This window comes from Bubalus bubalis, chromosome 4 (genome assembly GCF_019923935.1).
Source record: "Bubalus bubalis isolate 160015118507 breed Murrah chromosome 4, NDDB_SH_1, whole genome shotgun sequence".
Taxonomy (NCBI): domain Eukaryota; kingdom Metazoa; phylum Chordata; class Mammalia; order Artiodactyla; family Bovidae; genus Bubalus; species Bubalus bubalis.
The window spans coordinates 11,825,209-11,846,785 of record NC_059160.1 but is presented as its reverse complement, the minus strand read 5'-3'; the positions used below and the strand labels follow the sequence as shown (position 1 = coordinate 11,846,785).

General features: G+C 48.5%; 1 protein-coding gene across 1 annotated transcript in view; it reads left to right on the top strand.

Annotated features, from left to right (window-relative positions):
* The window catches only part of WNT5B (Wnt family member 5B), an 81,672-nt gene that overhangs the window by 45,102 nt on the left and 14,993 nt on the right, over positions 1-21,577 (top strand). The gene's annotated exons all lie outside the window — the stretch shown is intronic.

Here is a 21,577-nt window from a genome sequence, read left to right as displayed (position 1 = left end):
CTTTCTCTCCAGTCTTGTGCGGTAAACTGGGGAGAAACTCCGGCTCTGTCCGCGCGTCCCTTAGCCGAGCTCGGCCCCCCGGTGCGCACTGGGGATCTAGGCATTACCACTTCCTTCTAGCATGTTCCGGGTGTTTCCAGACACCGCCGCCTGTGCGCTCCTTCGGTCCCTGCGCATCACAACTTCCTCCGCTTCTGCACTCGGCCGGGAGCCCCGGGCGGCTCCTGCCGGGTCGCATCCTCCTGCCTCCCCAAGCCCTTCTCTGCATCGCCTTCTTTGTCAGCCTCTTAGACGGTGAAGGGCCCAGTCTTGCTGATAGCCAGTGAATTCGTGTGTGCCTTCACAGTTTTGCCTTTGGGTAAAACAGAGTGACGATTGGGCTTGATTTAAAGTGCTTCACCAAATGTCTGTTCGTTTATAAACTGTGTTTGCTGGAATCATGAAATGCTGTAGTCTAGAAGTGGCTCCTGGGTTTTAAATAACCACTCAGAGGATAGGATTTCAGAGTTTCATTTTAACTTCCCCTAACGAAGAATTCCGCAATCAGAAAATGAACCTCTGTTTTTAATGAATTTGTGGATCCACACAAACGTGATTCAGCTATCAAAAAAGGAAATTGGGGGTACTTCTCTGGCAGTCTAGTGCTGAGACTGGGCTCCCAATGCGAGGAGTCCGGGTTCTAGTCCTAGTTGAGGAACTAAGGTGCTAAGATCTCGAGTGGGGTCGGGGTGGGGAATGGTTTAATTGGTTCTTTAAGGGCATGAACACGATTTTTACTGCGTTCCATATTTAGTATATGAGGTTCACTTTGGCCACTTCTGTTTTGCCCAGGAGGCCAGTAGTGGGCTAAGTACATACAGATTGGTAATAGGCATCATACGTTTTAGACTTTACCACCTACCTCTCTTGTTCTTCCACCTGGAAATGCAGAAGCAAAATACTTCACACACACACACACCCCAATCCCCCCACCCCATCCCCCAGTTGCACCTGGTGTGAGGCCCATAGATTTGTATAACTCTCCTGGAATAATGGGCTTCCCAAGTAGCTCTAGTGGTGAAAATCCGCCAGCCAATGCAGGCTATGGGATCCCCTGGAGGAGGAAATGGCACCCACTCCGGTCTTCTTGCCTGGGAAATCCCATGGACAGAGGAGCCTCACTGGCTATAGTCCACAGAGTTGCAAAGAGTTGGATGCAACTGAAGCGACTTCACGTGCACACACGTGGAATAATACCGAGTTGTGCTGGTCATCTAGAGGATTCCAAATGTGCTATCCAATAGAGTCACAAATCTGGGGCACATCTGGGCTGGCACTCTTGTCCTGGGGTATATCCAGGCTTATGGTGGTTTCCCACCACTGCTGCCTAAACTTTCACGTTACACGCCCTGTAAAGTGACTTTTCTTGTTGGTCTGTGGGCGGGGATTTGTTTGTGTTGTTATCAAGGTCCTAATCAAAAACACCTTAAACCTCCCTAACACAAAACAAAGTCCTCAACCACTTTATGGGAGGGAGGGGAGATTTGCTTGGGGTGGGGGTGGGGCTGGGGCTGGGGGTTGCCTGACCTGGAGTGAAGGAGCTTAAGTTAACCCTGTTTCTCCTGCTCTATTAGCTTCGCTGATAGCTCAGTTGGTAAAGAATCCGCCTGCATTGAGGGAGACCTGGGTTCCATCCCTGGGTTGGGAAGATACCCTGGAGAAGGGAAAGGCTACCCACTCCAGTATTCTGGCCTGGAGAATTCCATGGACTGTCTCAAAGAGTCAGACGCCTGAAAAGTCATTTGGTGGTACCTGGAAATGCTTTCTCTAGAAGCTGACCACCTGCTGCTAGTTCTTACAAAACTTTTTCTTGAGTTGCACTCTAGACTTTTATTAGTACAGGGCCTTTTTACTTAAGACATTCAAACATATAACCATGATTTTCAGCAATATGATTATGTTCATGTTTAATAAATAGAGTAAGCATCAGGAAGAAATGGGGGCACAGCGTGGCATAAGTGCCCCCTCTGCTGAGCCTGGGGTGAAGAGGAAGTGCCTCCCATTCTGGGTCTCAGTTTCCTTGTGTTCTGCCAGGGCAGACTGGCTGGATAGTCTACAGTGATCTTCCCACAAGTCACACTATGGGAAAGCATGAGTGTTTGAGTTCTGTCTCATCCCAACATTTCACTTTGTTCCCAATTCAAGTGAAAGTAGGGACAATTTCACGTGGCTTCGTGGGGGCTTCAGTTTAGGCTATGATTTGAGACACAAAAATAGAGGGAGAGCATTATGGTCCAGAGACTGGGTGACTGACAATTATGTATATATATAATATATATGTATCTAGAAACGGTGAACCAGAGTCTAGCTGGCAGGCCTTGGATCAAAGGAGTTAAACTGTGTTGTTTGTGTTTTATATTAACTCTATTGTATCCATGGCATGTCACATCCCTGTGTAGGAGGCACTCCGTAAATGTGGTTGAAGACATACAAATGGCCTACGAGCACATGATAAGATGCTCAACATCGTTAATCATTAGAGAAATGCTAATCAAAACCAAATAAGGCATTACCTCATACCCATTAGGATGGCTGCAGTTAATAAAATAGAAAATAATAAGTGTTGATGAAGAGGTAGAGAAATTGGAGTTCTGGTGTGCTGCTGGTGGGAATGTGGAATGGTATAGCTGTTGTAGGGAAGAGCATGGCAGTTCCTCGAAAACTTAAAAATACAACTACCCTATGATCCAGCAATTGCACTTCTGGGTATATATCAAAAATAAGAAAGCAGAGTCTAGAGGTAACATTTGTACTCCCAAGTTCATAGCATTATTTGCAACAATCAGAAGATAGTGAAACAGGAGGGAAGGGGGCAGGGCACACCCTTTAAAAGAATGACATAGCCAGAGGACAGGACATAAGCTGATTAGAACCAAATAGGTCCAAGATTGTGGATGAATCGACTTGACCTTGAGCCGTAGTATACACTCATTGTCAGCAAGCTAAGTGATACAACTACAGGCACCATGACCATTCCTGAGGCCAGCCATCAAAGGCCAGAAAGTAGGCAGTGGCCTAATTCCTGGAAAACTCCTCCCCTTCCCCAAAATAGCTGAAGTAATCCTCCCACTCATTAGCGTGTGAAATTACCTCACCCATAAAAACTAACCACACCATTTTTTGAGGCTGCTCTCATGCTAGTGGTAAAGAACCTGCCTGCCAATACAGGTAGACATAAGAGACACGGGTTCAAACCCTGGGTCGGGAAGATTCCCCTGGAGGAGCGCACAGCCATGCACTCCAGGATTCTTGCCTGGATAATCCCCATGGACAGAGGAGCCTGGTGGGCTGTGGGGTTGCAGAGAATCGGACACGACTGAAGTGGCTCAGCATGCATGCTCACCTTCTGAGATGGCCCACACTCTGTCCGTGGAGTGTGTTTCTCTTTAAATAAATCCACTCCTTACCTATCACTTTGTCTGTCACTGAATTCTGTCCGCCATGAGACATCAAGATCCTGAGCTTCACTGGGTCCTGAAACCAGGTGTATGATCTTAGTTGGAGGACCGTGGGTTTAGGGCAGGTTCAAGTCCTGGCCTCATAGCTCAGTTGGTAAAGAATCTGCCTGCAATGCAGGAGACCTGGGTTCGATTCCTGGGTCAGCAAGATCCCCTAGAGAAGGAAATGGCAACCCACTCCAGTATTCTTGCCTGGAGAATCCCATGGACAAAAGAGCCTGGTGGGTGACAGTCCATGGGATTGCAAGTGTCAGACATGACTTAGGACTAAACCACCACCACCAAGTCCTGGCCATGTGGGTTTGAGTCCCAAACTAGATTTTGGCCAGGTTTAAGTTTCAGCACATGGGTTCAAGCCCCAGTCTGAGATGCAAGGTTTGAGTAGGAGCAACCTAAGTGTCCCTCACAGATGATGGATAAACACAATGCGGTCTGTCCATACAGTGGAATATTATTCAGCCTTAAAAAGGAAGGAAATGCTATCACACACCACAGCATGGAGGGAACTTGAGGACTTTATTCTGAGTGAAATAAACCAATCACAAAAAGAAAATAGGGTGTTATTTCACTTATGTGAGGTGTCCAGAGTGGTGAAAAATACCAGAATCTGGAAGGGTGGTTGCCAGAGGCTGAGGGGTAGGGGCTGTTTATGGGCATAGAGTTTCAGTTTTGCAAGATGAACAAGTTCTGGGAATTTGTTGCACCATGTGAATGCACTTAACACTATGGAATTCTACACTTTAAGATGGCTATGATGGTAAATTTTACTGTATATGTATTTTGCAACAATTAAAAATGAAAATATAGGAAAATATGGAAGATATAGTATCTTCCATATTATGTGAAAATGAAAGAAACAGCAAATAATGTGAAATGAAGACATAAATAAATAGGAAAAATAGGTGAAAATTGTTCTCACATCAAAAATTATTGGGGACACCCCCAAACCACTTGTTTACCGACTCCCAAATTATTAGTTCACTATATCCTATAGACAAGGGCTTTATCCACCCCAAGAAAAATAAGGGGTTTGGGGTCTGGTTGGCTGGAGCCCTCACTTCAGGATGACTGTACCTTTTTGTGTCCTAACTGGAAAAACGGATGCAGAAAGAGTGACTGTTGAGAGTCACCCCCAGATGGATGGACACTCCCTCCGTCTACTCTGGAAATGTGGCTACCACTTGAAATTTGTCGTTTGCAACTTTTGAGTGTTCAGTTCAGTCACTCAGTCATGTCCGACTCTTTTCGACCCCATGAATCGCGGCACGCCAGGCCTCACTGTCCATCACCAACTCCTGGAGTTCACTCAGACTCACGTCCATTGAGTCAGTGATGCCATCCAGCCATCTCATCCTCTGTCATCCCCTTCTCCTCCTGCCCCCAATCCCTCCCAGCATCAGAGTCTTTTCCAATGAGTCAACTCTTTGCATGAGGTGGCCAAAGTACTGGAGTTTCAGCTTTAGCATCATTCCTTCCAAAGAATTCCCAGGGCTGATCTCCTTCAGACTGGACTGGTTGGATCTCCTTGCAGTCCAGGGGACTCTCACGAGTTTTCTCCAACACCACAGTTCAAAAGCATCAATTCTTCGGCGCTCAGCCTTCTTCACAGTCCAACTCTCATACCTATTTTCACGTATTCCAACACCCAACCAAAGGATTAGAATTACTTGGATCGAAAAACCCCAAGTATCAGCTAATGTTTGTTAATAGTAACAAACACCTTGGGTGCTTGTTACTGAGCAGGTAGCCATGACAACCCTAAAATAAGAATAACCCGTGTTGTAAACATAGCCATTCCTAAGCACTGAACAAGGTTTCCAATCATCTGATGGTTCAGGGGACATACATACAGCTGGTGTGCATGGCTCTGTGCCCTGGAGGAGACAGAGATGCAGAGGGTGTGTCTGCCCCTAAGGACTCAGAAACACACTGCAAAATAGTGACCGGTTATCAGTGGTGGAAGTGCCAACGGCTGATGGTTATAAATAAAATGTCCTCCCTGTAGAGGACCAGTGGAGAGGGAGGGTCCTTGTGCAGAACCTGGCCCCTGGGAGGGACCTAACAAATGCTGTTCTGGGTTTTTTCTTTTATACCATGGAAAAAAAAAAAAAAAGCCCCACACAAATGTGCCCCCAAATTACACAGATGCATTCTTACTGACAGTTAAGTATTTAAAAAATGTTATTTCCTGTTTCTGAGTAATGTGCAGGTCAAAGGAACAGAATCGGTCGACTCACAAGAGCATCATGAGATGGGCGTTCACGTCGGGGTGCCCTGGCTCTGTGCCCCTCGTTTTCTCCTCCCCGACACAGGAAGAGTCAGTCCCAGACTCAGTGTCTGCCAGACAGACGTCCTGCCTTTTGCCTCTGACCTAGGTTTTCAGCACCAGCTCTTGGGTTTCCTTGTGCCTCTCAAGCCTGCGTGTGCATCTGAGTAACTTGGAAGGCCTTGGGTCAGAGGTCCGGGGAGCTGCCAAGAACTCACATGTCCAGCAGGCTCCCCAGTGCTGCTGCCAGAACCTCCCATTCCCCGGTTTAACTTCTCCTGCTGTAAAACTTTTGCTGAATTGTATTTCTTGAAGGCTTTCCTTTTTTAGTAAAATACAAATAATGTTTTAAAAATTTTGTTCCCCCCACCCTTGCCCCCATCTTTTGCCTTTGAGTCTTCTGGTGCAAAGTCCAAAGTTTTCCCCATGATGTAGTGAAAAAACGTGGGCTTTTATTTTATTTTTATTGAGTTACTTTGCACCATGTGGCATGTGGGATCTTAGGTCCCCCAACCAGGGATCGAAACCATGCTCCCTGTAGTAGAAGCGAGGAGTCCTAACCACTGGACCTCCAGGCAAGTCCCAGAACATGGGTTTTCAGTCAGATTCTGAGTTAAAACCTGGAATCTGTCTCTTATCAGCTCTGTGACTCTGGACAAGCTATTTAACCACTTGGAGCCTTGGTGTTTCCATCTGTGAGATGGGACTAGTGACTTTCGTATCTTGGGGGTTTGTGAGGATTGAGTGGGATAATGCACGAAACCTTCCAGCACAGCTCCTGGCTGTCAGAAAACAACTGCTATTTACTGAGCTTTTACTGTGTATTAGACGTTCTTCAGAGGTCTTTACGAGCATGAACTTAGCTGTTCCTCACATCAGCTCACCTCCATTTACAGGTAGAGAAACCGTGGCACAGACAGGTAAGTGCTCAGGACCAGTGGGCTCACAGAACTGGAACTTGAGCTCCATAGTCCAGGTCTCAAGCCACTTTCTAAGCCCATGAGCTCCACTGCCCTGCAGAGGCATGTCAGCTTGCCCTCCCACCTTGCTGAGCTGCAAGGAGGGCCGTGAAAGCAGCGGCTGAGATGTGCGCTCTGCCATTCACGGTCGTGGACCACGGCCAGGAGTGGCTTTTGTGCAGAACACCTAAGGCCCTGGTTGGTTAGCCAGCCAGTATGGGTCAGTGCGTGTGTGTGAGACAGACACACACAGAGAGACAGACAGACATGACCGGAGCCTGAAGACACTGCTGTGAGTGTGCTCGTCACAGTGGGTGGGTCACCCCTGCTGAGGCCTGCTCGCTCTCCAGGCCTCCAGCTGGACGCCTGGCCAGCTCTGGCCCTGCTCCGTCCCCAGGAGCACGCTTATGTGTAATCATGTCACCCTCTAGTGGTTGCTTCCCTATTAGCCCGCTTTCTAGGAAACAGCCCCCTCTCGGTGCAGGTGACCTGGGGCGAGGAGACCCTCAGGGAACCTGGGAGTGGGGGAGAGCGGTGGTGAGGGGGTCAGGGGGTCAGGGGACAGTGCTAGGAAAAGAGGAGTGTGGCCCTGGGCTGCAGGAGAGGTGGGGTCTGGAGAGGGCAAAGATTAGGCAAAGCATCTGGAGAGGAGAGAAGAGAGAGGCTCCTGCGTTTCAAATGTTTTTAACCATTTGTTTTTTAATTGAAGTACTGTTGATTTGTGACATTGTGTTAGTTTCAATTGTGCAGCACGTGATGGAGCTATACATGTATACACATATGGATGTACGGTATGTGTGCTAAGTAGCTCGGTTGTATCTGACTCTGCCACCCCATGGACTGTAGCCCTCAAGGCTCCTCTGTCCATGGGATTTCCCAGGCAAGAATACTGGAGTGGGTTGCTATTTCCTCCTGCAGGAACTTTTCCTGACCCAGGGATTAACCCTGCGTCTCTTTCAGCTCCTGCATTGGCGGGTGGATTCTTTACCACTGAGCCACGTGGGAAGACCCATGTATGTATATATATACACATATATGTACACATGTACACGTGTACATATATGTACACAATATATACAGGGTTTTTTTTTTTCAGATTCTTTTCCATTACAAGTTACCTCAAGACATGACATATACTCCCCTGTGCTATATAGCAGGCCCTTGTTGTTTATCTATTGTATATGATAGTACTGCTACTACTGCTAAGTCGCTTCAGTCGTGTCCGACTCTGTGTGACCCCATAGACAGCCTCCTACCAGGCTCCTCTGTCCCTGGGATTCTCCAGGCAAGAACACTGGAGTGGGTTGCCATTTCCTTCTCCGATACATAGTACTGTGTATCTGTTAATCTTAAACTCCTGTTGTATCCTCCCCTGCCCCTCATATCCTCTGGTAATCATCATTTTTTCTGTGTCTGTGAGTCTGTTTCTGCGGCAACATAGATGGACCTAGAGGTTATCATATTAAGTGAAGTAAGTCAAACAGAGAAGGACACATATCATATGACATCACTCCTGTGTGGAATCTCAAACAATGACATAAGTGGACTCATTTACAGGAACAGAGTGCATATCCATCTTTCGTGAGTGCCGTTTCATGTTTGCAGGCTTGGGTGCTGCACCCTGGGCTCTCTCTCTGGAGGGCTGACGGGGGTAGAGAAGGACTATTTTTAACCCGTTTCAGTTCCCTTTTCCAAGAGAAGTAGGCGTCGGCCATGAGCTCCCAGGGCTGAGTTCATTCCAAACTTTCACCACCTGAGTAGACAGGTAGCTAGGCTGCTTCTCCCCAGCCTGGGGCCGTGTTCTCTCTGTCCTGCAAGGTCGTTTGTTTCAGGATCCTCACAGATTTGTCCTGTTGTTGTTCAGTCGCTCAGTCGTATCCGACTCTTTTCGACCCCATGGACTGCAGCACGCCAGGCTTCCTTGTCCTTCACGGAGAAGGCAATGGCACCCCACTCCAGTACTCCTGCCAGGAAAATGCCATGGATGGAGGAGCCTGGTAGGCTGCAGTCCATGGGGTCGCTGAGGGTCGGACACGACTGAGCGACTTCATTTTCACTTTTCACTTTGATGCATTGGAGAAGGAAATGGCAACCCACTCCAGTGTTCTTGCCTGGAGAATCCCAGGCACAGGGGAGCCTGGTGGGCTGCCGTCTATGGGGTCACACAGAGTCGGACACGACTGAAGTGACTTAGCAGCTTAGCAGCAGGACTGCAGCACGCCAGGCTTCCTTGTCCTTCACCATCTCCCCAAGTTTGCTCAAACTCATGTCCACTGAGTCGGTGATACCATCCAACCATCTCATCCCCTGCCGTACCCTTCTCCTCCTGCCCTCAGTCTTTCCCAGCCATCAGGGTCTTTTCCAATGATTCGCATCAGGTGGCCAAAGTAGTGGAGCTTCAGCTTCAGCATCAGTCCTTCCAATGAATATTCATTGGAATATTTGTTTGTCAAATCCTGATAAATATTGCAAATACAGGGAGGAGACTGAGACCAATCTTACACAGCATGGGTTTGTAACTCCTCGAGATCCTAGGACGCTGCTGTCTGCAGCCTTACAGGCCGGAGTCTGAAGGTTGTTCCCTTTTGGATAGGTGCTGGCACTGAGCCAGGCCTTGCTGGAAAGTCCTCTTTGGATGGACCTGTGCATTTACATCTCTTGCATGATGTCAGACCCATGGAGGACTAGGGGTCGGCTCTGACACTGAGCTCACAGCCAGATCTTCTTTTCTGCCAAGAGGATAGGGTTAAAGGGTTCTTAAAAATAAAAAAATAAAAATAGCCAGAATCTCAAAGGGTAAAAAAGCACAATCTAGCCTTGTTGGTGTTAACTCTTCACACCCCAGGAAGGATAAAACTCACATCTTTACATAATCATAGGGTCTGTCACTTTCTTGATAAACAGTTACTCCAAAGAGGCCACTAAGTCCAAGCGTGGCCTTCCTGCTGTGTCAGGGTGTGAAAGCAGCACAGAAACCCTGTCCCAACTTTCCTAAAGTTGGAACAACTTGTCTTAGTGCTGAGCTCAGTGAGGTTCTTGTTGTTTACTATTGATTTCTAAACGTCATGTAGTGTTTAAAGCCAAAAAGTTCAAGTAACTGACCCAAGTGGTCCATGCCTGCTGTTGACTATCCAGAATTCATTGATTTAGTTGTTTGGGGGGACTAAGCTGTCAGCATTTGGGGAGAAGAGGGGAACTAGGGACTGGATGATGGTTCCCTTTGAAGCTTTGACGGCGTGGTGAGGACACATGAGAACAGCTCTTGGTTTTACGAAAGGAGAAAATAAGGCGGAGAATGAGAAGTGACCTTCTCAGGGTCACGGGGTCTCTCCTGGGACTGCAGAGCCTCTGGGAACCTCTCACAGAGGCTTGCCCTTGTATGAGACATTTTATGAGAACTCTGTGTGTCTGGAGACTTCCCTGGTGGTCCAGTGGCTAAGACTCCACACTCCCAATGCAGGGGCCCGGGTTCGAGCTAAATTCCACATGTCACATTAGACTTTGCATGCTGCAACCAAAGATCCTGAATGCTATATGTATAGAATCCAGAAAAAATGGCGCAGATGAACCTATTTGCAGGGCAGGAATAGAGATGCAGACAGAGGGAATGGATCTGTGGACACTGCAGGGGAAGGAGAGGGTGGGACAAATTGAAACAGTAGCATTGACATATTGACACTCTGCTAAGTCGCTTCAGTTGTGTCCAACTCTTTGCGTCCCCATGGACTATAGCCCACAGGCTCCTCTGTCATGAGATTCTCCAGGCAAGAATACTGGAGTGGTTTGCCATGCCCTTCTCCAGGGGATCTTCCTGACCCAGGAATGGAACCTGGGTCTCCTGCATTGCAGGCAAATTTTTTTACCATCTGAGCCACCAGGGAAGCCCTATATATAGGCTGCTGCTGCTGCTGCTGTTAAGTCGCTACCATGTGTCAAATAGGTTGCTCGTGGGAAGTTGGTATACAGCACAGGGAGCTCAGCTCAGAGCTCTGTGATGACCTAGAGGGGTGGGATGGAGGGGTGGGAGGGAGGCTCACGAGGGAGGGGATTTTGTATACTTATAGCTGATTCACATTGCTGTACAGCAGAAACTGACAACATTATAAACCCATTATCCTAAAAAAAAAAAAATCCCATATGCCGCAACTTAAGATCTGCTGCAAGTAAGATCCAGCACAGCCAAATGCATAAATAAATATATATTTAAAAAAAAAACTGTGCATCTGGAAGGATAGTCAGGCGTGAGCAGAAGTCCACAAAAGTGGGCTCACTTCCCCCACTAAGTGAGGAGGATGGTGACTGATAAACTGCAGCAGGGGAGGAAAAACAGCTCCTCCAAACAGTGGTGTGAGCAACTGTTAAATGTGCCGAGGGTTGGGGTGGGAGGAATAAACAAATAAATAATAAACATATTATTAAGTATATTAAAAGAAAAAGCACTGGGCTTCTCTGGTGGCTTAGTGGTAAAGAATCCTCCTGCCAGTGCAGTAGACACGGGTTCGATCCCTGGTCCGGGAAGATCCCACGTGCCACGGAGCAGCTAAACCTGTGCACCATCGCTACTGAAGCCCGCGTGGCCTGGAGCTGGTGCTCCGCAGCAAGAGAAGCCACTGCGATGAGAAGCCTGCACGCTGCAACAAGAAAGTAGCCCCCGCTCACAGGACTAGAGAAAAGTTTGTGCAGCAACTAAAGTAAGCACAGTCAAAAATAAATAAATAACAAGTAAAATTTTTTAGAAAACGTGCTCTGGGGAAATGGAAATCCCCGCCCTTGGGGTCTTCTTTTTGCTTGGTTCTCCATTCTCTTGATTTTATATATAAATGCTAAACATTTGGCATACTTTGAAAAATAATACATAAGCTAAGAAACTGTTCTAGCAGACAGAGAAGTGGGCGAGCTGCACTGTGACCCCAGCCGCAGCCTGTCTTATGCTTCATGGTAGAAATGGTGCACCTGCTTCTTGGGCTAAGGCTTGACCATCAACGTGTCCAATATAAACACAGCATTTACTAAGAAGAGGTGTCCTACACCAATAGAAAGCTGTGAGTACCATGTGAATGAATATGCTAATATCTTTGTGTTATATAGTATAAAATAGGAAGTGCTAAGATTTGAGCATTTCTTCATCCTTAAGCAACATAAGGAATCTCATGATTTAAGAGGGGAGGGACAAATAAGGCGTACAGGATTAACAGATACAAACTGCTATGTATAAAATAGATGAGCGACAGGGATATACTGTACAGCAGAGGGAATTATACCCATTACCCTGTAATAACATATAATAAAGTGTAATCAGCGAAAATAACCAATATGCTATACATCTAATACAATATTGTAAATCAACCGTACTTTAATTTGAAGGGGGAAAAAACAGAATCCATGGTTTAGTTTAGATCATCTTAGGGACTTCCCTGATGGTCCAGTGGTTAAGAATCTGCCTTCCAATGCAGGGTGTGCAGGTTTGATCCCTGTCAGGGAGCTAAAAAGATCCCACATGCCCAAACAGCAAAATGCATAAAGCAGAAACAATATTGTAACAAATTCAATAAAGACTTTTAAAGTGGTCCACATCAAAAAATAAATAGAAAAAGATCTTAAAATTTGATCATCTTAAATTGTTCTTGGAGAGAGCTGGTTGTTCCATTCTGATGCATGGATTGTGTTCCAAACTGAGGGTGGGGAGTTGTTTTGTTTCCTTTTTTGGCCATGGTGTAGGGGTTGGGCTTGTGAGAATTTATTTCCCTGACCAGGGATTGAACCTGGGTCCCTGGCACTGAGAGTGTTGAGTCTTAACCACTGGACCACCAGGGAAGTCCCCACTTTTTTTTTAATCTTTTTATTCCATTCATTTAAATTCTAAGACAAAGCTAGAAAAGGGAGATTTGAAGACCTGAAAACGTTGTCTGCCGTTTCTGTTCTACCATGAAAAGCAATGGGTGGCAAAAAATAAAAAAGCAGTACTCTTGCCTGGAAAATCCCATGGATGGAGGAGCCTGGAAGGCTGCAGTCCATGGGGTCGCTGAGGATCGGACACGACTGAGCGACTTCACTTTCACTTTTCACTTTCATGCATTGGAGAAGGAAATGGCAACCCACTCCAGTGTTCTTGCCTGGAGAATCCCAGGGACGGGGGAGCCTGGTGGGCTGCTGTCTGTGGGGTCACACAAAGTAGGACACGACTGAAGTGACTTAGCAGCAGCAGTAGCAGCAGCAGAGGGATCACATTCGTGGTGTTCTACCCACGTTCCACGTGAAAGTTGAGTTGCTTCGCACCCCTTTTGTAGGTTGGAGCCTGAGTGTTTTCGTGACCATCTCTTAGACGTTAGGGATCCTGAAAAATTAAACAAACAGACTATTCCATCCTGGGGGAAGATCGCCTAGTGCCTGTTAGAGTGTTTCTAGATCCTGCTTGAGTGGACCTCCCGCACCTCCACCTCACCCCACAAAAGAGTAAACTATCTTGAAACATCAAAATAAACTTGACAATAGCAATAAAGTAACTTTAGAGAGGCATATCAGAGATTCTTTCCCCCTTTTTCTGCAGCATACCAGTTTGGTTTGCTTCACGGTTAGATGCACTTGGATCTGGTGGTGGTTTCGTGGGTGTACACAAATGTCAGAATTCATCGAGCTGTATATTTATTTGTGCATTTTATTCTGTGTATATGTATTTCAGGTTTTTTTTTTTTTGAAGTTGCTTGTTTGTTTAAGTCAAAGGGGGCTTAACAGGTCACAGGAGGTTTACTTCTATGCTTACATATCATCACAAGTTCTGTTTGCTCAATGGACCAAACAGCTAGAGATTCGCTGGCAGCAGCTGCCTGGAATTGAAAAGGGCTGGGAACATGGCCCTAACCCTTGTACCACACTCTGTGACTGCCATGCCCTCCCTGGACATTTCCAGCCTGGCTGCACTCGCTGAACCAGGGCGAGGAGTTTGTCTTTCTCATTCACTTCCTGCAGCCCCTGGCACAGTGTATGCAGTTGGCACCCAATAAATATTCTTTTATCAACCCTCAATATTCACTGGAAGGACTGATGCTGAAGCTCCACTACTTTGGCCACCTGATGTGAAGAGCTGACTCATTAGAAAAGACCCTGATGCTGAGGAGGGGCTGACAAAGGATGAGATGGTTGGATGGCATCACCGACTCGATGGACATGAGTTTGAGCAAGCTCTGGGAGATGGTGAAGGACAGGGAAACCTGGCGTGCTGCAGTCCCTGGACTTGCAGACTGCAAAGCGTCGGACATGACTGAGCCACTGAACAACAACAACAAATATTTTTTTATCTGATTTTTTTTTTTTTTAATTAATATGTGTCTTGGGTAGGGGGTAGAGAGGGAGAAGGAAGCTGTCTTTTAAAGCCTAGAGCAGAGACTGTGTCATGGGGAGCATCCCAGGACTGGGTGAGAATGCAGACCTTTCTGGATCTGCCTCTGTCTTTCAGGGTGTTTTCTGAATGTTGGACAAATACAACCATTTCACCATTCCTGTACCCTGTTCCCTGCTGTTCCTCATGGAGCCTAATAGGTCCCATTATACTTCTGGGTTCTGCTGGGAGGTTTTCCACTGACTCTTTGGTTGTTGATACTGGCTTTTCAGGTTGGATGTCTGGTTTCTCTCGATGCAAACAGCTTTTAGTACTGAGATTTTCCTAGGGGTCTGACCCTTTGAACCTGGAAATTGTCATCAGGATGCTTTTTCACGTTCCTGTGGGTGAAAAGCTCAGGCCTTTCTGCAGGTTGAGGGGTTGCAGTCGCTCCTGTGCCGCCCAGTGGACCAGGGAGCCTAGCGGAAGCTGACTGTTGTCATACACACGAGGGCTCCAGACCCAGCTGTCTTGTCTGTTTCTGCCCCCCAGACAGTGGCATCTGCAAGGGTGAGGCCCTTTGCAGAAGATCAAGAACGTTCCTGCCAGGGATTCCCTGGTGGCTCAGTGGTAAAGATTCTGCCTGCTAACGCAGGGAACACTGGTTCGATCCCTGGTCCAGGAAGATCCCACATGCCATGGGACAGCTAAGCCCACATGCCACAACTACTGAAGCCCATGCACCTAGAGCCCGTGCTCTGCAACAAGAGAAGCCACCGTAATGAGAAGCCTGTGCGACGCAACTAGAGTACCCCCGCTCACCATACCGGGAGAAAGCCCACTCGCAGCAGTGAAGACCCAGCACAGCGAAAAATATATAATTAAAAAAAACAAACAAACACAATGCTCCTGCCTCGTTCTTGCTCCTGCAAATGTGTCCTTGATTTGAACTTGCAGGCACTGGCTTCTGGGCATTTTTTGCAGACAGTCCTTGTTAGAATTTCCCTGTTGGTTTTCTAAGTCTATTTATTGAAATACAACTGACATATAAATTAGGGAGGGACCTTGTCATGAACGTGCATCACTTTGGTGCGGAGACCGTGCTAGTGAGGAAGGAACGCAAAGAAGACACACCTCTCTTTTGCTTCTTCCAGGAATTAGTAGTCGTGTTGCTGCGGTGGACCTCAGGCACTTACATCAGTTTTCTAGAATTTCCGACTGCTCTTGAAACCCACCGTGCTGTTTTATTTTGCTGATGGAACCCAGATGGCAGGAGAGAGTTGTTTTCTTTTCTGCGACCTGAACTGCTGCATCACCTAGACACAGGCTATGGTCACAGAGCATGGTCAGCTTTGGAAAGCTGCGGAGTCAAAAGATGCCTCCTGATTCAACACTTCCGCCCCGTGGGACTTCAGCATGTGTCCAGTTCCAGAGTCACTGGTCTTGCTCGGCAAAAACGCATTTCTGCGCTAGAGTTAGCCGGGCGGAGCTGGTGTCGCCCTGGCCGGTGGGGTTTGGGGACCCATCTGCTTTGCACGTCATTAGTGACATTGTTTGCTCAGGGTTCCTCTGCCGAATGTTTATTCATGGAGACATGGAGACAAGCTCCAACAACCCAGCTGGCTTTCCAGATCCTGGGTGGACCCTGTAGCCCTTTTTTTCATTGGATGCGGCTGTCACAGAAAGAAAATAAATATGGGACATCTCCTCCCCGCCCCAAGTGGTGCTTCCGTTGGATTCAACACATAATGCAAGTCGGCTATGCTCTGGGAGGCGCAGAGCTGAACCACAGCGAGGAGTCCTACAGCTCTGTCACCGCCGCTGATGACACTCTTGGGCCAGATCTTCAGGCCTGCTTTGGTTGGCCACTCCTCCCCTGGTCCTGCTACAAGGGTCCTCATCTTAAAACTAACTTTGACCAGTGATCGAACTGGGTCCCCTGCAGTGGAAGCGCCGAGCCCTAACCACTGGAACCCCAGGGAAATGCTGAGTCATTTTAGCTCTCAGTAGTCATGAGTAGCTGGTGGCCTACCATATCGGGCAGCGCAGTGAGGCTGTCTTCCTAGGGGGAGTGACCCCTCACTCATCTGTTGTCTGCCCCTCCGTGGTGCTCATTGGGCCCACAGTCATTATCTGTCACAGGATGGACACTGGATGCTTAGCAGGGGCTGCAGAGTTTGAGGAGCCTGCGGGCGTCTGTGTGTTCCCTGCATTCTCTGTGGACCCCAGTGAGGCAACCCTAGCCACCTGGCCACCCAGCTCGGCCTTTGTTCTTGCAGCCTTCACTGGGAGCCTTAGTAGGAGGGCTGGGAGCCTGTGAAGGGGCCTGGCAGAGTCACGAAAGAGAAGAATCTCGGTGGTGAATCAAGAGCCCCCTCAACCTGCCCAGGGCGGGGGGACCTTGCTTCCCCCAGAAGCAGCCACACGAATCATTTAATCCCAAAAGCCAGAACCTGTGAGACCCCCAGACCTGACCCGAAGGCGCCCGTGTGACTCTGGTTTGGGGAAAGGAAATGTGGGTGTTGAGCTGGCGAGGGAAGTTGAGAAGTAGGGGCTTCTGCCCGGGATTAACGCTTTCTACTTCCAGCGTCAATGGAAGGATGCTCGGCACTTCTCTCTGAGGACCTGCCTCTTCTGCAGCACAGCCCAAGGGTCGGTCCAGATCAGGGGACCAGCTGGAGATGGCAACGGGCATCATCTAGAGTTTGCGGCAGCCAGGGGGCACATCAATGTGGGCGGTCAGTCTTAGGACCGTCAGCCGCCCCATCCTCTCCGCTCTGCCCTGGAAGCCTGTCCGGCTGGTCCTTCCTCAGCCACATCCCCAGTGCCTGGCTGGTGGAGGTGGATGCCCAGTGTCCCACATCCCTATTCCAGCCCTGTGGATCCAAGCTGCTGCTCCCATGGTTCTCTTAACTGCAGTAGGCATCTCATCTGTTTATAAACATGAAGGAAATACCTATCTTATTTTTCCAAATGGAAACCGCCCATTTTTTAAGCAGGAGGTTGAAAGAAGATCAGAGTAAGATGAGGCAATAACTTATCCAAACTCTCTGTTTCTGGGAAGAAACAACAGAGTTGTTTAGGAAAAAGAACAGGTATATGTAACTGCTTTCAGAAAACCCCATGTGTGCAAATCCAGAATTATAAATAGTTCAGAAAAACTATTCACATGGTAAAATGACTATTATAAGTAGTATATAAAAATATTTAATACATATAGTAGGCTTCCAGGTGGCTCAGTGATAAAGACTCTGCCTGCAAAGCAGGAGATGTGGGTTTGATCCCTGAGTCAGGAAGATCCCCTGGAAAAGGACATGGTAACCCACTCCAGTGTCTTTGCCTGGGAAATCCCATGGACGAAGGAGCCTGGCAGGCTACAGTCTATGGGGTTGCAAAAATCAGACATGACTTAGTGACTAAACCACCACCACCACACATATTAAGATTCCTTTAAATAACAGAGTCACAAAAAATAAATAACAAAGTCACATGCTTAAAAGCTTTTAGGAAACTGGCAAGCAAAATGAATTCGTGAAGCAGCCAGGAGAGAGGCAATAGAGAATGGTGGGAAGTTTGGAAAATCAGCCTGTGTCCCCTCCCCAACCCATGAAGCATTCATATTTCAGAACCTTATATTAGTCAGAGCGACTTGATTGTCTGATGGTTGGTGATTCCTGATTTTTTTTTTTTTTTTTAATTTTTGGCCACATGGAGTGGCCTGTGGGATCTTAATTCCTCAACCAAGGATGGAACCCTTGCCCCGTACAGTGGACCAACCGCTGGACTGCCAGGGAAGTCCCAAGTCCTGCTTTCTTAAATAGTAAGATTTTCCCAGGTCCATTTAAAATATGATTAAGTTCGGAGAAGGCAATGGCACCCCATTCCAGTACTCTTGCCTGGAAAATCCCATGGACGGAGGAGCTTCGTGGGCTGCAGTCCATGGGGCCGCTAAGAGTGGGACATGACTGAGCGACTTCACTTTCACTTTTCACTTTCATGCATTGGAGAAGGCAATGGCAACCCACTCCGGTGTTCTTGCCTGGAGAATCCCAGGGACGGGGGAGCCTGGTGGGCTGCCATCTATGGGGTCGCTAAGAGTGGGACACGACTGAGCGACTTCACTTTCACTTTTCACTTTCATGCATTGGAGAAGGCAATGGCAACCCACTCCAGTGTTCTTGCCTGGAGAATCCCAGGGACGGGGAGCCTGGTGGGCTGCCGTCTATGGGGTCGCACAGAGTCGGACACGACTGAAGCAACTTAGCAGCAGCAGCAGCAGGTTTGCAAAAACAGGAACACATTTACTTGGTAGCACAAGACAAACATTTTAATTCTAATCAGCCCGTTATGAAGAGAGGGCATCCGCCTGCCAGCAGCGGAGATCCAGAGCTTCGTTCATTGCCTTGTTCACTGTATCCCAACCAAGCAATGCACAGACGTGGGTGGCACGTGCCCAGGTAAGCGCTTTCCCCCAGAACAACAGACCCAGTGAACACAGACAACGGGGAAAGGTGGGCGCACTCAGGCTGTTTTCCCCTCTCCTCTCGGCTCCCCTGGAAACGAAGTCCATGGGTGTACGTGCCCTGCTTCCAGAACCACACTCACCTCTGGCCATGTGGTTCTACCTTCTTCTCTAGAACATCTTCGTAAGTTAATTTATCAGGATTCAGGAGGAGGAAAAGTTCTTCTTTCTTATCTTCCAAGGAGCTTTTGCTTGGCACCCAGGTGGCTCAGGTAAAGAATCTGCCTGCAGTGCAGAAGACCTGAGTTTGATCCCTGGATCAGGAAGGTCCTCTGGAGAAGGAAATGGCAACCCACTCTGGTATTCTTACCTGGAGAATTCCATGGACAGAGGCTGCAGTTGGTGGGGTCACAAAGAATCGGACATGACTGAGCAATTAACACGTTCACTTTTTCATGGGGAGAAAACTCTGCTTTCCCAAGTGAGATGAGGAGGACTTGGTAAGGATCAGCCTTTCTGGGGACTGCACAGGGATCGGGGTCTGGGCACTTGCCTGCCTGCTCTGTGGGATTCATTCCAGCAGGTGCAGAGGGCACTTCACACTTCCTGAGGCCCTGGGACCTGGGGAATTCTGTATCTCTGAAGCATCAAGAAGCAGACTTTAGGGACTTACCTGCTGGTCCAATGGTTAAGACTCCAAGCTTCCACTGCTGGGGGCACAGGTTTGATCCCTAGCCAGGGAACTAAGATCCCACATACCAAGCTGCATGGCCACAAAAGTAATTAATTAATTTAAAAAAATAAAAAGAACTCCTTGACAGTTGTATTCATTGAAAGGCAATTCGATTTCACTGTCAGAGTAGGGTCTCCAGCTGGGGTCACAGTCCCTTGCTCAGCAGCCCTGTTATAAACAATCTGAAACTTCTTTCCACCTTCTCCCAAACCTTGCATTGCTTGTTAAAACCACACTTCTCCTCCCCTCTGCCTGCGTCTCCCCTCGACCCTCACAACACACCTCAGGCAGTCTCCCCAGGCCCTCAACTCTCGGCTTGGTTGGGCTCCCCCATTGCAACATAAACACTAGCTCCTTAAAACTATCATTCTGGTTCTTGTACATCAACTATACTTCAATGAAAAAATGAAAGAAAAATTCTTTTTATTCTAATTTCTCCAGCCTTAAGTAGCCTGACCTGTTCTCAATCCGCATATCATTCTAGTTGAGGGCAAGTCTGGCTTTCTTTCCCTCCTACCACAGGCTCTGTGTGTGTGTGTGTGTGTGTGTGTGTTTATACTAGTTACTTTGCAATCAGCATTTTTTTTTTGGTCACACTAGGTCTTCATCGCTGCTTGTGGGCTTTCTGTGGTTGTGGCAAGTGGGGCCTACTCTTGCTCGGGCTTCTTGCCGTGATGGCTTCTCTTGTTGCAGAACACTGGCTCTAGGTGTGCGGACTCAGAAGTTGCGGCTCTTAGGCGTAGTTGCTTGAGACATGTGGAATCTTCCCAGACTAGGGATCAAACCCATGTCCTCTGCTCTGGCAGGCAGATTCCTATCCACTGTACCACTAAGAAAGTCCACGATCTGCAGGTTTTTAATCAACATTTGCTTTGGGGCCACTTCCTAAGTCAGGATGTTGTTGACTTAGTAGTCAACAACACTGTTGTTGACTTAGTAGGAGGACAGTGGTGAACACCCAGGAGGCAGAGCAGAGAAAATGTTTGCTCCAGGGACGGCACGTGTGTTTACCTGTGTTTGGGGGAGAAGGGAAAGGCCTCATTGCCAAGCCAGGGTCTCCCATTCAATGACTGTGAAACCAAGTTACCTGGCCCCTCCTTGCCTCAGTTCTCTGCTCAAAGTGAGAATAAAAATGGCCTATACCATAGAATTTTAGTGATGGTTAAATGAGAAAAATGGATGCAACAGATCTGGCTCAGTGCATGTAGACAGTACTTAATAAATGCTCACTAGCATTAGGTATTGTCACCGGTCATCAGTCAGGAGCTGTTTATTGTTAGGTACACGTCCAGCGGGCAGGATGGGGGACCCAGGGGATGATGCAGGGTGGGGCATGCTTGTGCCTTCAGGAAACGCTGCACCTGCCGGAGAAGTAGGAACACACACGGTCCCCAGGGTGCATGTGGGCTGGGCAGGGCAGGATGGACACTGCCCTCTAGGCTCTAAGGTCAGTGGAAAGAGCCTCCTGGCATTGGATTAAACAAAGGCAGCTTTAGGAGGGACGTGAACCTTGACTGAGGACTTGAGAGTGGTTTGAGGCTCAGTTGCTGGAGAGGAAGAGGCTCGGAGTGAGATCCTTCCTGAGGGGAGCAGGGCTTGTCTGAGAGCAGGAGGGGGACTGGGAAGGAGACCCTATGATGGGAACTTCAGGCAAAGAGCGGAGGTAGAAGGAGGCCAGGTGGGAAAGTTTCGGGGGCTCAACAGCTGGGAACTTTCGAGAGTTTTCAAATGAAGGGGGGCGGTGGGCTGGCAGGGAGGGCATGGTGATGCTGCAGGAGAGCTGGTGTCTGGGCCCCAGGGCCGAGAGCACTTCCAGAAAGTGGGATGGAGGTGAAGGAGACTGCACTTCAGGAGGGGTTGTCAGGAGTCCTGAGGTCCATGAAGAGCCCTCTCCGCGGTGGTAGATACAGATGGAGTGGCTGGGGGACGGAAGGCACAGGCCTGAGGCGCTGGGACCCTCCTCCCCTGCCCCGCCCACTCCTCCCCCAGCCTCAGAAATCCCGGCACCAAGGGCAGCACTTGGATAGCAGCCGAGAGGTCACAGGGGTATGCGCTCCCCTCCCAAACGCTGAGGCTATCCGCCTGCCGGGCCAGGACCGCTGACAAAGCTGCCATGTGCCTTTGAATGACACGACTCCTTGCTGGCTCACACAGTGACCAGAGGCGACCCTCAGAAAGGCTTTCTTTCTGGGTGGGTTTCCAGGTTGTGGAGGGCGGGGGAGGCGCGCGTCTGGGGCCCGGGGCAGGCATGGGAGGCGACAACACTTCCTACGGGCACCTGAGCTGCTCCCGTCCTCAGGCTCTGGGGGCGCCCAGTGGGGGTGCTGTGGGCAGCAGTGACCGTG